The sequence below is a fragment of the Monodelphis domestica genome, chromosome 7, assembly GCF_027887165.1.
Source record: "Monodelphis domestica isolate mMonDom1 chromosome 7, mMonDom1.pri, whole genome shotgun sequence".
Lineage (NCBI taxonomy): Eukaryota > Metazoa > Chordata > Mammalia > Didelphimorphia > Didelphidae > Monodelphis > Monodelphis domestica.
Window position 1 is genome coordinate 230,568,124 of NC_077233.1, and position 15,109 is coordinate 230,583,232.

A 15,109-nucleotide genomic window follows, 5' to 3' on the forward strand; every position below is an offset into this window, starting at 1 on the left:
TATAATAAAATACGTACAATCTGTATTATATTACCTGCCATCTTGAGGGAAGGAGAAGCCGATTATTGAAAATTGTACCGATATGTAATCTGGAAAAAAAAATTTTTTTTAAAAGAAGAAAGTGTTTGGAAGTCTGGAGGTGGATCATTTTGTTTGAGGAGCAGCAAGGAGGCCAATGTTACTGAATTACAGAGTACTTGAAAGGGAATAAGGTGTTAGAAAAATAAAAAAGAGCAATCAGGAAAGATAGCCCTGGGAAGGAGATATGAATGAACTGGACCGTTAGTCAAATTGTCTTTTCCATAGCCCCAGCGAGTATAGGTGCTGGAGACAGGATTTAAACTTTAGGTCCAGCATCCCCTCCATTTGCCTCTTCCTTTCACTTTATCCCTCTGCTTCTCCATATATGACCAGATGAGTTGTGTGGTCTAATAAAACAGAACATCCTGTCATGAAAAGAACACTAGATCTAAGAATTGGGCTATCTGAATTCCACCATCTGGCCTTGGACCAATCCCTTAAACTCAGTTTCAGCTGCTCTGTAACAGTTTCAATTTTGTCTGTAAAATAATGCTTGCAACTACCTCACCCATACATTGTTATGAGGACAAATTGTGAACTCAGAGTACTTTATAAATCTAATTTGATCTTTGGTGATGATAGACCCTGACTTATTTTTAAAGGGAAATCCTTTCTGTTAGAAGTTCTCTCCTTCCCGCTCTTCTGACTCTCTGGACTTTGTCTCTTATGACAATGACTTAGTTGCCTTTTTACCCCAAAACATCCCCTGGCTATTTGGAAGGAGGTGAGGCTTCTCCTAATGAAGTTCCTGGACATATGTGGGGGGTGGAATGTTGGGGGGAGGGATTCCCATTTTAGGGACAGACCCAGGCCAGCTATGCTTCCTTTTGACTAGGGGTCTGACTTAATGTACTTGGCATTAGTACTCTCTCCCTCTCCTTCTCCTTTCAATGTTTTGTACCACCCTCACCTTAGAATATAAGCTAGAAGGTACACTGGGACCATGAATGATTGCTTTATCAACTCCCACCTGACTCATACTGGGCATTAGAAGAAAATACCAAGATTCTGAAGTCTAATATGGATAGATGGGATCTCTCCAAGGAAGGGAGATAAGAGACCAAGGTATCTTGGTTCCTCTGCCTACATTTTTGTGAAGACAGTGAAGGCCTGTGAGTGTCCTCTAGCCCTGGATACATTGATTCCAGCAGAAGTAGATACACACTTATTAATCCTTAATGTTATATATCACAAAGACCTCGATCTGAAGCTGGAAGAAACATTAGTGTGTTGGAGCCTGAGAACAGATTGTCAAAATTTTAGTGACAGCATTTACCCCTTCAAAAGGCAACAAATGCTGCACATCAGGAATAAATTTATTGTTTTGTTGATTGTCATTCAAAATTAAGAAAAGTAATAGAGAAAAATGTTAATGCTAAGTTTAAACTTAAAAGTGTGTCCTGTTTACTTATTTTATTTATTTTTATTTTTATTTTTTGAGATTCAGTTAAACACTTACCAATGCACCTCTGGCTTAAAGAGAGTCATCTTATCAACTGGGACACACACAAGAAAGTATCCCCTCTTTGGATTCTCAACAAGTAATCAAGCAGCCTCCATTTGATGAACCCTAATGACCAGGAGCCCATTAGAGGGAAGTGTAGTAAGGCAGAAAGAGCCCCAGTTCATGGAGACATTCATAGGACATTGGTGCAAATCCTCCTCCTGCTCAAAATCTCTCTGAGTCTTTTTACTTCTACTTCTGTAAAATGAGGAGAGGTTGGACTAGATCAAGGCTTTGTAACCCTTTTTTTGTATCATGGAACCAGAACCCCATGGCGGTCCAGAGAAGCTTACGAACCCATGTTTTTAAATGAATAATTTTTTACAAAGGATTATAGGGAAACTAAATCTATTGAAATATAGTTACTAAAAATATACCTACATACATAAACACACACACATAAACAAATCCCCCAAATCCAGGCTAAAAACGCCTGGACAAAATGGTTTCTTCTACTTCAAAGAGCCTCATGTTCTTCCTGTGATATCCCAAGGCAGTCAGTCTCATTTTGGGATAGCTCAAATTGTAAGGAAATTCTTCTTTACACTGAGCCTCAAAAAAATGACAACTTCCAGACACATAATAGCTAAATTCAAGAACCTTTAAGTAAGTTGACTGGGAAAAAACACAGAAGTATCAAATAGCCAAAATCACTCTTTAATCCAGGGAAAGGGGTTCAATTCAATAGTAGGCTTCAACACAGAGCTGCGCGCCACACGACTGCACAGTCCGAGGATTGAACTCGAGCCGCTCTGGACACTGAACCCTGGAAAAGCCAATCATGCTTTTCCCAGGAGCCCTTAAAGTTGGGGAGCTTAAATACCTTTCTTGGTGAAACTGGGGGCTGAGGCTGAGAAGGACAGTTGATTGACTTTACAATGGTGACCAAGGAAGATGAGTCCCAGACAGGAATAACTGAGAGGCTGATGCTTCACAAAAGGGAAAGAGCCCGCCTGGGGCTGCGCCACTCAGGGTAAAGGACTTTAGACTAGGGGAAGAAACCAATGGGACAAAAGAGATACTTAACATCTTAAAGTCTATTGTTAGTCTGAGACCAGTGAAGTAGGACTTTCCCTCAGGGAGGAGCTCTCACGTGACAAGGTCAGACCTGGGGTTTCTACCTCTGAGCTAAATAAACTGGGGATCCCCAAATCCCTCCAAGCTACAAGTCCAGGGACCTCTAGATTCCACTTTGACAAAGTCAAGGAGAAATTTTTCAAGGAGCCAGAAAAAAACTCAAAAACCCAGGAACTACAATTAGGATCACATAGGACTTAGCAGCTTCCACATGAAAGGATCCAAGATATTCAGGAAGGTGAAAGATCTAGGTTTACAACCCAGGGCCACCTATCCAGCAAGATTTGCTAGGATTCCTGAGGGGGGAAAAACCAGACCTAAACAGGAAATTTGAAGTCTAAACACAAGACCCAAGGGAAGCCGAAAAAGGTAAATAAGAACCGAGAAAATTGAAGGGACTCGATAAGGTCAAATTGTATGTATTCCTATATGGAAAGAGGATATTCGCAATTCTTTAAAATTCTCATTAGAGCAGTTAGGAGTATACTTAGAGGATAGGGTGATATGCTAAAAAAAAAAAATCAAGGGGCGAAAAAGAGGATTGCAATGACAGAAAAGGAAAGGGAGGGGCAGAAGGGGGTAAATTATCTAACCTAAAGAGACAGGAAAAACTATTTCAATGAAGGAGAAGATGCAGTGATGGGCAATGCTCAATGCTCTTATCATAACTGGCTCCAAGAGGGAATAACAACCATATTCATTGGTTAGATAAGATAGGATCCTATCTTGCCCTATAGAAAAGTAGGAGGGGAATAAGACAAGGGAAGGAGGGTGATAACTGGAGTGAGGGGTGATAAAAAGCAAACACTGGTGAAGAGGAACCCAGTGAAAGGAAAAAGCAGGATCAAAAGAGGAAAGACTTAATTTCCCAAATATATAAGGAACTAAATCAAATCTACAAAAAATCGAGGCATTCCCCAATCGACAAAAGGTCAAGGGACATGAATAGGCAGTTTTCACATGATGAAATCAAAACTATCCATAAGCACATGAAAAAGTGTTCTAAATCCTTCCTGATTAGAGAAATGCAAATGAAAACAACTCTGAGGTACCACCTCAGACCTAGCAGATTGGCCAATATGACAGCAAAGGAAAGTGATAAATGTTGGAGGGACAAAATTGGGACAATAATACATTGTTGGTGGAGTTGTGAATTGGTCCAACTAGAGGGCAAGTTGAAACTATGCATAAAGGGCTTTAAATGAATGCTTTTCCTTTGATCCATCCATAGCACTGCTGGAGTTATAACCAAAAGCGATAATAAGGAAAAATACATGTACAAGAATATTCATAGCTGTGCTCTTTGTGGTGGAAAAAAAAATTGGATAATGAGGGGATGCCCTTAAATTGGGGATGGGATGAACAAATTGTGGTATATGTTGGTGATGGAATACTATTGTGCTCAAAGGAATAATGAAGTGGAGGAATTCCATGGAAACTGGAACAACCTACAGGAAGTGATGTAGAGGGAAAGGAGCAGAACCAGGAGAACATTGTACACAGAGACTGATACACTGTGGTACAATTGAATGTAATGAACTTCTCTACTAGCAGCCACATATGCAATGACCCAGGACAATTTGGAGGAACTTATGAAAAAGAAAGTTATCCACATCCAGAGAAAGAACTGTAGAGACAGAAATGCATTAGAAAATATATGATGGATAACATAGTGTGAAAGGGATGTTATTAGGGTTTTGATGTTAAAAGATCACTCTACTGCAAATATGAATAGCATGGAAATGAGTTTTGAACAATTATACATGTATAACCCAGTGAAACTGCTTGTTGGCTTTGGGAGGGGGGAGGAGAAAGTGGAGTGGTGAGGAGGAGGAATCATGAATCATGTAACCATGGAAAAATATTCTAAATAAAAATTAGAAAAAGAAATCCTCATTTAAAGACTAAGTTGGAAATCCTAAAAATTAAAGGAGAAATTACTACAATTGAAAGTAAGAGAACTATTGAACTAATAAATAAGACTGGGAGTTAGTTTTATGAAAAAAAAATAGACAGATTGTCTAATTTGATTTAAAAAAAGGAAAGAAGAAAATAAAATAATCAGTATCAAAAATGAAAAGGGTGAACTCACTACTAATGAAGAGGAAATTAAAGCAACCATGTGAGATTTAAAATGGTTGAGGTCTTAAACTGTAGTGGTTAAAATAGTGGAAGATATAAATTGTGATAGATATAAGAGAGGGTGAGTAAATTTGACCGCAGAAATATGTTTCACTACAGTGTCTTGGGTGGTCGCCAGGGAAATATTCCCAATTATTCAAATACCCAAGTCAATTGGGTTTTATAGAGATTTTAATTAACAATACAATGAGTAATCAAAGAAAGAGAGAGAGAGTAAGAAAGGAATAAGTATGAAGGGCCTCAAAGGCAATATGGCCTAGACCTGAGTCTTAAAAGAGAAATCAGTCAGTTTTTTTAACACTCAATAAGATCTGTCTAAGTAAGGATTTTTAATGACACCAGGCCAGCAGCATCTCAGCTGCTTTCACCAGCTCCCTCCTCCATCTGAATGTTTCAGAATCTGTCTCCTCAGAATGAGTCTCTCCAATCTGAATGTTTCAGAATGACTTCCCAGCTCTTCCCTGAGCTCTTATTTTTAAGGGCAAAATCTCCTTTGTCACCTCCCCTAAGTCCTTACATCTACCAATCACTGTAGATGTTTCTAAAGGACCGCCCATTCTTAGTCCACACCTAAGAAGGTGTGGATTTTTGAGTAATTCACACCAGGAAAGCTCTGAGTAAGTTTTCCAGTTCTTTGTTCCTTGTAAATTCACAAGTTGCTTGACCTTTATAGGTACTTAGCTTAAGAAAAGTATGGGTTTAAGTACTTTTCAATGTTCAGAAAAGAGTTTACAACTTTATCTTCCCCTAGGGCAGACCCAAGTAGGTAAAGTAGAATTCTCACATTCCTGCTTTAAGTAGAGTTCACTGCCCAAATGGGGAATGGTCTTAATCCAATCTTATAAAGTAGAGTCTGGGAAATTTTAAGGTTTACAACCATTAGGAGCCATTTTGCTCAATTATATGCCAATACACCTGATAATCTAAGTGAAATGGATGAATATTTATAAAAATACAAATTGCCCAGATTAGCAAAAGAAGAAATAGAATCCTTAAATAATCCCATCTCAGAAAAATAACTAAACAAGCCATCAGTGAGCTTCCTAAGAAAAAATCCCCAGGGCCTGATGAATTCACAAGTGAATTCTATCAAACATTTAAAGAACAATTCCAATACTACTACATATAGTATTTGGGAACACAGGCAGAGAAGGAATACTACCAAATTCTTTTAATGAAACCAATAGGGTACTGTTACCTAAGCCAGAAAGAACAAAAACAGAAAAAGAAAATTATAGGTCAATTTCATTAATGAATATAGATGCAAAAATGTTAAATAAGATAGTAGCAAGGAGAATGAATACAACAATATATCACAAGGATCATTCACTATGACCAGGTAGGATTTACATCAGCATTGCAGAGCTGTTTTAGTATTAGGAAAACTATCAGCATAATTGACCATATCAATAACCAAACTAACAGAAGTCACATGATTATCTCAATAGATTCAGACTATTGTCTTTGACAAAATACAACACCCATTCCTATTGAAAACACTAGCAAACATAGGAATAAATGGGTCGTTCCTTAAAATGATAATTAGTATATCCCTAAAACCTTCAGCAATATCATTGGCAGTGGAAATGTTAGAAGCCTTCCTAGTAAGATCAGGGTGAAGCAAGGATGCCCATGATCATCACTATTATTTAATATTGCATTAGAAATGCTAGCTTTAGCATTAAGAAAGAAAAAGAAATAGAAAGAATTAAAGTAGGCAATGAGGAAAACAAACTTTTACTCTTTGCAGATGATATGACGGCATACTTAGAGAATCCTAGGGAATCAACTAAAAAACCAGTTGAAATAATTAATAATGTTAGTAAAGTTTCAAGATACAAAATAAATCTGCATGTCATCAGAATTTCGATATGTTACCAACAAAGTCCAGTAGCAAGAGGTAGAAAGAGAAATTCCATTTAAAGTTACCCTAAACAATATAAAATATTCATAACCTTATTTGGAGTTTTCTTGGCAAAGATATTAGAATGATTTACCATTTCCTTCTCCAGCTCATTTTACAATTGAGTAAACGGAGACAAACAGGATTAAGAAATTGCTTGATGTTACAAAACTAGAATCTGAGACTGGATTTGACTTCAGAAAGAAGAGTCTTCCTAACTCCATGCCTGCCACTCAATCCACTTCGCTACTTGAGAACATGTAAGAGAGTTCATTAATTCAAATTAGTAGTAGAAGGAGAATGCTACCTCTGAACAGGAATCACTAGGGAAGCTGGGAAAGGATTTCTCTTTTTCCTCTTCCCCATTAATTTGGTCAATTTGAAGGGTAGGTAAGGTCAAGAGCTTTTGTGGGGAAGAATCCTAAGGTTGAAAAGAAGGAATTTCTTGTGTCTTCCTTTCTATTAACTATAGCATTTAGCAGCAACTTGTCTAGAATGAAACGCCTCATCTAGTATTTTAAGAGTTTGTAAAATAAAATATTTGAGATTGACCTGAGGGGAGAAGCCTCTATCCTACACAGTCACACAGAAAGGTGGTTGATCACTTGAGGGAGGAAGTAGCTAGGGGAACAGGATTTCTTATGACAACGAACAGAGCCAGTTTTGGACTAGCCCTGGCAATTGGAAATAGAGCTATGGAATGAAGTGGACCCTGAGAACCTAGCTGAGCAACCCACCCAGGAGATAGACACACAATACCCAAAGGGAGCTGCCTGAGGATTATATAAAAAAAAGAGAAAAAATCCTTTTAAACCCTGAAATAGCAAGAATTAAGAGTTGTCTTTGCCACATGAGTACTTTAAATTCCAGTGTATTCTTAAGGATAAGTCCATCCTTCCTAGAATGTTATGCATTTTTGTGGGAGAGAGTGCCCCAAGTTTATGAGGAGGTGGTGTTTTATAGCTGTTGTTTTCACCATGACATTCTAGTAATGCCTTTGCTAAGGAGTTAGTAATGTCTACTCCCTAACCATTCATGGAAAGTCCATTGGTGAAGACACCTGAGCTATAATGTTGCAAGTATAGATGTACAGGGTTATTCCTAGAATTCAAGAATGGAAGTCCAAAGAGGCTGCTGCAATATTTAACAGCAAATATTCTCAATATCTATGCTTCAATCCAAACTGTACTCTCAAACTTCAGGAACAGAAAATTGAAAATCTAGCTTAGTTTCAGTCCCTGGTCCCACCTGCCACAGCTTGGGGGCAGGACGATTTGAGTAAGTAATTTTATTCTTGATGACCATAAAAGGTCCATGATATCTAGGGTGGGAAAACCAATGGCTAAATGCTCTTCTGAAGCCTTGATTAAAGGCAATGTAATTTATTCATTGGTAGATGTTTGAGCTAAAAGTAACTTTAAAGACATTTATTCCAACTCCTTATTTTACAGATAAGGAAACTGATCACAGTGACTTTCCCCTCTGAGATTATGAAAACCAAAACATGCATGTCTTTAGAGCACTTGAACATACTGTACAAGAGACTCTTGGGGCTTAGTGGAAAGAATGTTGACTCTGGAAGAAGGCCTATATCTAAATTTCACCTCTGTTTCTTGCTAGATATGTAACTTTGGGGAAATTGTTTCACTCCTATGATTTTTCCCTTTGGAAAATAAAAGCATTTGACAAGATTACTCCTGACACCTGATCTTTCTGGTTGTAACATTTTATAATATATAAATTCACATCTTTCCTCATGGATCATCTGCTTTGAATAAGTTTATTTTCCAGTATTCCATGGAGATAGACATCAGAAAAGATAAGAGGGGACACTGGGCTCTTGATAGTGTAAAATGTTAAAGCTGAAAGGGACATTAGAAGTCATCTAGACCCACCTACTCATTTTAGAGCTAAGGAAACAATCCCCAAAGGAATAACATGAATTGCCAAGGTTACATGGCTAGTGTAAAAATGGAGATTTGAACCCCGGACTTCAATTCCCAGAAATCCTTGGAACTTCCCAGAATTCCCCAGAATCTCACCTGAGTGTGAGATAACAAATTATTATTTAAAGGGGCTCTCCGCCTACTTGAAGGCTCTCCCTGCTTCTGCTTCCAAGCACACATGTCTCTCAAGATGTAGAGTAAGTGAAATTGAATGGGCCTTTTGACCCTCCTAGGCACGTGCTTTCTTATTTTGTATTTTCTTTATTTCTTAATCTTTAATAAACCTCATAAAAATATAATATGTTTAGCAGAGAAACTAATTTTTAATCTTAACAAAGCTTGGACCATCCTTCTGGATTCTGATCTTCCAGCTCTGTTCTCTTGTCCCGCTGCCATCATAGAAAAGGCCTTGACAATGATTAAAAAAAAAATTCATTTTAAAAAATTTGAGTTCCAAATTCTTTTTCCTTCAGGCCTCTTCCCTATCCATTGAGAAAGCAAGAAATATGATACCCATTATATATGTAAATTTATGCAAAACTTATTTCCAAAGAAGATGACATTCTAACAGAGAGTCTAATAGTCCTACATCATGGTGAGGGGAATAGATGGAGAAGCCTGGTCAAGGACATGGTTGACAGTTTCACTTCTTTTTTTTTTTTTAACCTGAGAAGCTAAGAGAACAGACTGGTCTGATAAAAGTAGTTAGGTTTTCCATGATAAACTAGTTTTCTAATGTAATTTTTATTTCATTGAAATTCTGCTTTGATTCACAGATTAGGTATCATTTTTTCAAACAAAATTTCAGCTCTTTCCTGCACTATACTTTGAGGATTGTCAGCATCCCATCCAATACCCTTAGAAATGACCTCATGATCTTCATTTGTTCATTCAACAAACATTTGTCAAGCTATGTATATTTATCATGAGCATTCTACTTTATTGGGTGCTGATGGGAATGCTCCAATATTCTAAGGGTTTTTTGAATTCTTCAATGTGTGTATTAATTCAGTGATGCAGATTTCAATCCATCCATGCTTATCCTTCCTGGTTGATTCTTGTCCTTATTTTCCCATAGGTGCTGAAGACCTTCCTTGCTTTTTTATTAAATGGCTAACATTGTCCATTAGCTATCCCGTACCTCATTGCTTGACCACCTCATCTTTTTTTATTTCCAATCATGCATTTCTTCCATCTTGGCTCCTCCCCTGGAAGTTTACAATCATACATTTCTTAAATAGCATTATCTCTTATGTATATCCTTATATGTGATATCTCTTTTTTTGTCCTTTGGGAGACCCGCCTACTTTCAGTTCTTGGGAGACTATTCCATACCTCGCAGCCATACAAAGATAAATTGGAATGCTTTTGTTATCTAGTAGAAGAGGTAAACCATGCACACAGATAGATGTAATATCCATTTCCAGTCTTTTGTCTGGAGCAGCATGATGTAGTACAAAAAGCACTGTATGTGGAGCCCAAACATTGGGTTTTGAGCCCTGATTGACATCTGTAAGCACATTGACTATGGGAAAATCACTCTGCAAAATAAGGATGCTAATACTTGCTTGACCTGTCTTACAGGTTTGTTGCAAGGAAAGCACTTTGTAAGTTGTGTAGTACGATGTAAATATGACATTGTATATCATTTAGAATATGTTAAGGTAGTAACTGAATTAAGAAGTAAACTGATCTCAGATAAGGGGGAGATGGCTTCCAGATTTGGGGAAGAGGATGGAAAATGGAGAGGATCATGAAGGAGGCGGCATTTGAGCTGGGTCCTAGAAAGATGGGAAGGATAGGAGCAGAAAGGGGCTGGGAAGGAAAAATATTCCAGATATAGGGAACTATATGAATGAAGAAATTGAAATGGGATATGTTGGGGAGAGCAAATAGCTGGGCAGTAGTGTAAGATAAATCTAGAGAGAACTGATTTTAGAGGACTAGATAAAAGCAGATTGTGTAGGACCTTGAATTCCAGAATAAGGAACCAGGACTTAATTTGGTAGATAATGAATGGAGAGCAAGTAAAAGGTTTTGAGCAGTCTGGGACAGGATTAAATCCATACATTAAGAAGATTAGTCATGTAATGATGTGTGGGACAAAAGACAGGTTAAAGAATGCTATTGCAATCATCCAGGCAAGAGGTAATGAGGTTGTGAGCTAAGGGAAAGGTTATTATAAGGAACAGTAAAAGAGGGATGGTTGCAAGAAAGCCTGGGTGGTTTCCAGTTTTCCACATTAGGCCAAAGTGCATGTAAAGCTTCCTCAGAGGGGAGAGAAGCTTTAAGGTAGGAAGATAGAGACAGGATAGAAGTTTTAGATACCACGAGGGGGATGACGGAGTCAAATTAGAGATATGAGGTGGCCAGAATGAGTCTTTATTAATTTCCCATGAGCCACAGCTAAGCTCTGATCAAAGGACCCTTCCGAAGGCTTTTACCAGTCCAGAGATCCACATTTAATACCACACAGGTCAGAGAGGTGATAGAGAAAGATTAAAGATGGAGCTTGGCCAGAGGCCAAGCTCCTGCCAGGACAGCCATCAGCTAGCCTGAGAGAGAGAGAGAGAGAGAGAGAGAGAGAGAGAGAGAGAGAGAGAGAGAGAGAGAGAGAGAGAGAGAGCTAGAGGTGGAGCTTGCTGGGCTACATATACCCTTTGATACACAGTACATAGGGATGATCCTCATTGGTTAATGACAAGGCATAGGTGTGGTTTCTCTTAACCAGGCGAGAACAAAGAAACCTGTTTTCCTGTCTAACCTGGGGGAAGCTGGGGTCAAGGGTCAGAGGCCTTCCCAACCATGTGCAATACTGAGCATGCTCAAGACTGAGCATGCTCTCTTTTAAGGCAATCTGCACATACCAACTGTTCCCCTTGCCCATAGCTAGGGGTGGACTGCTACATCATGCATATTCTAAAGGCATATTGGCTAAGAATTGGGACTCCTGAGGTGATTTATTTTCCTTTAGAGAAGTGATTGGCAATTGAGACTACAAATCAGATTTCATTATGGCTTTAATATGATTGACTCTGGCTCTTCTCTCTTCAGCTCAAGCCCCTATTGGCTATTGTCCCTTCCATTTTAGGAAGGGACACATTTCCTGTGTCTAGGAAAGCTGGATATTGAAGTGGATGGAATGTTAAGCCTAAGAGTCAGGAAGACCTGAGTTCAAATCTAGCCTCAGACACTTGTTAGTTGGGTAAACTTGGGCAAGTTGCTTATGACTCTTGGCTTTGTCTCAGTTTCTTTATCTGTAAAATTAACTGGAGAAGGAAATGACAAATATCTCTAGTATCTTTGCCAAGAATACCCCAAATGAGGGTCACAAAGAGTTGGTCATGACTGAACAACAACAAAACTAGTATCCCAGTCCTATTTAACCATTCAACATCAAATAGCTTTTACAAAAGGCTATTTATTTCACACATAGAGTAAGTTACTCCTAACAGCTCAGGGGCATAATTCTCCTATACTGCTTTCATCTGGAGAGGGGGGTGGGATGGAGGATTAGGCTTAGTTCCTACATAGCACTGGTCTCACCAAGCTCATGTCCAAAGGCAACATTGCTGCTGGCTTCTTCTGGGCTGGAGTCTGGGATCCAGGTTCCCCAGGGTGTTGATGCTGGTCTGGCTGCAATAACTGGCCTGGATTCCTGGGCTCCTGGATTTTCATGATGTGGGCTCTTGCCCCAGATTAGAAACATACTCTGAACCCAGAACAGAAAAGAATGAAAAGACCAAAGAACTTGGTCTGCTTTTCAAAGGCCATATAGCCTTACAAAGAGAAGGCTCCATGACCCTTTCCTTTATGTGTATACACACATATACATACAGACATGTATTTATATGTAGTAGACATACTATATATATATATAATATAGTATATATAGTTATATGTATATATATATATATATATAAAGACAAGTTTGTGAGGTTCAGGCTAAATGGCCTTCATCTAATCCAGTTCCTTCACTGGAAGCCATTGGCAGAGTCATCTTGCCTCCTTCAGATGCCCCTTTTCCCCTGTGGCAAAAGCCTCAAGTTAGATGGCTCTGCAGATTAAAAGTCAACCCAGAGATGGAAGGTCCTGGGTTCAGTTCTGGCCTCTGACACTTCCTAGCTGCCTGACCCCCAATGCCTGGTCCTGACCTCTCTTCTGCCTTTGGAGGCAGTATTGATTCTAAGATGGAAGGTAAAGGTTTAAGAGAAAAAGCAATAGACTCCTTTGGAGATTTCATCAATGAACAGGTACACAGCCAAGGGAAAAAGGCCAACAGGAACCAGTTCCTGAATGTTCATTTGTGCTCTGCTTCTTAAAGCAATTCTGGAGGCAACTTCCTAGCTTCCTACTCTTGGACGATGACTTATTAACAAACTGGTGGGGGTCTGCACATATGCCAGCCACTACCCTTTCCACTGTACAATAAATGTTATTATAATCACATAGCTGTCCAACTCTCAATTAGTGGTCCACTTGGTAAGTAAGCATTACTTCACACAGTAGGAATTCCCTGTAATAAAGTATGTAAGTATAAGCAAAGGAAAATCTTAGAGACTTTTTTTTTTAATACATAGAATTTAAAGGTGGAAGGGACCTTAAAGATCATTTTGTCCAGGAATTCCTTTCCTTTATTATGTCATGGAATCCTTTGGCAATCTGGTGAAAACTATGGATGGAACCTTTCTCAGAATAATGTCTTTAAGTGAATAAAATAAAATACATAGGGCTACAAAGGAAACCAATTATGCTAAAATACAATTGTTGTTCAATCATGTCCAACTTCTCCTGACCATATTTAGGCTTTTCTTAACAAAGTTACTAGAGTGGTTTGCCATTTCCTTCTCCAGCTCATTTTACAGATGAGGAAACTGAGGCAAACAGGTTAAGTGGCTTGCCCAGGATTACACAGCTACTAACTATCTAAGGTAGCTTTGAACTCAGGAAGATGACTCTAGGCCAAGTGCTTTGTCCATTTTGCCACCTTGAGTTTGTGAATTCTGGGGGAAGAATGTGTTTACAGGTGAAGAAACTTAGACTAAGAAGAGTTAAGGGACTTCCCCAAGGCCGCAGTTAGTGAGTAGCCAGATGGGTGATGGAGCTGGTTTCATCCAGCTCTTGAGAGATGTTTGTTGAAAAATAGGTAAATGTTACAAATCAGGGCTTGGCTTATTGTTTCATTATCATCCGGACTTAAGATGTAGAAAATGTTCATAAATTTAAAAGAATATTATATGTACATTTTCCCAAGACATCCAGTTGTTAAAAACATTTACTAGCACACCGCTTAGCACTATGGACTAAAAGAAAAGACTACATTTTGAATGATGTGTTTTGAAAGGTAACTGTTTTGAGACAATCCTCTGGCATAAGGGAGGACATGTAGGTGAAACTGTCAACAGGTTAAGTCCTTGTCCAGGCATTTGGTTTGGGTCTATGGAAGGACCTATGGGCCAGCCAGAGACATTGGGAAAATAACCTCTTGAGCTCAGATGCTGAGAATAATACATAAAATAATGGGAGTTAGTGCAGTGCAAAGCTTTACTGCAATGCGGAAGAGGAGGAAGCAGAGAGAGAAAAAGCAACTTAGGTATTCACATGAACAGAACAGAACTTACTTATATGAGGGAGGTACTGCATAGGGGGGCACAGAGACACAGGTCTGTCCTTTCAGCAGGAAGGGCTGTGCCAAAGTGTCCTTCTGAAAGAAGCTTCTTATACTCTGATTTTGGGTGGGACCCGAGAGCTGATTGATTTGCATACCAGGGTGTAGGGCAAAATATTATTGGGGGGATTATTATCAGGGAGGAAAACAAGCTTGTGATAGACAAAATATTATTTGGGAGGCATAGCTATACTAATCTTCAAAAAATGTGGTCAGTATTTTTCCATGAGTATATTCTGTAAGATTACAGCCTTACTGAAGGGAAATTGTCATGATGATCTCAACCAATAAGGCTAATCAATGGTTTCCATGCTTAGATTCTATAAGCTACAGCCCTCTTTAAGGGAAGACTGCCATGGTGGTCTTAAGACTACCAGGACCAATCTTATACCAGTGAGCCAATTGCTTTTTCTAAATTTATGTTTATTTCTAAAAAATATTTTGTCACTAACTATTTCCCAATTACAAGTTAATTTTAAAAAATAACATTCATAAAATAAAATTTGAGTTTGAAATTTTCTCCTTCCTTCCTATTCCTCCCATAACCTTTTGAGAAGGCAAACAATATCAAACAATATATCAATTATATATGTGATGCCATGCAAAAGATATTTCCACATTAGCCATATTACAAAAGAAAACACACAAAAAATCCCAAGAAAAATAAAGTTAAAAAGTATGCTTCAATCAGTTCTCTCTCTTGAAGGGTAGATAGTATTTTTCATCATGAATCTTTCACAATTGATCATCCTTACAATATTGCTGTTAACTATTTACAGTATTCTCCT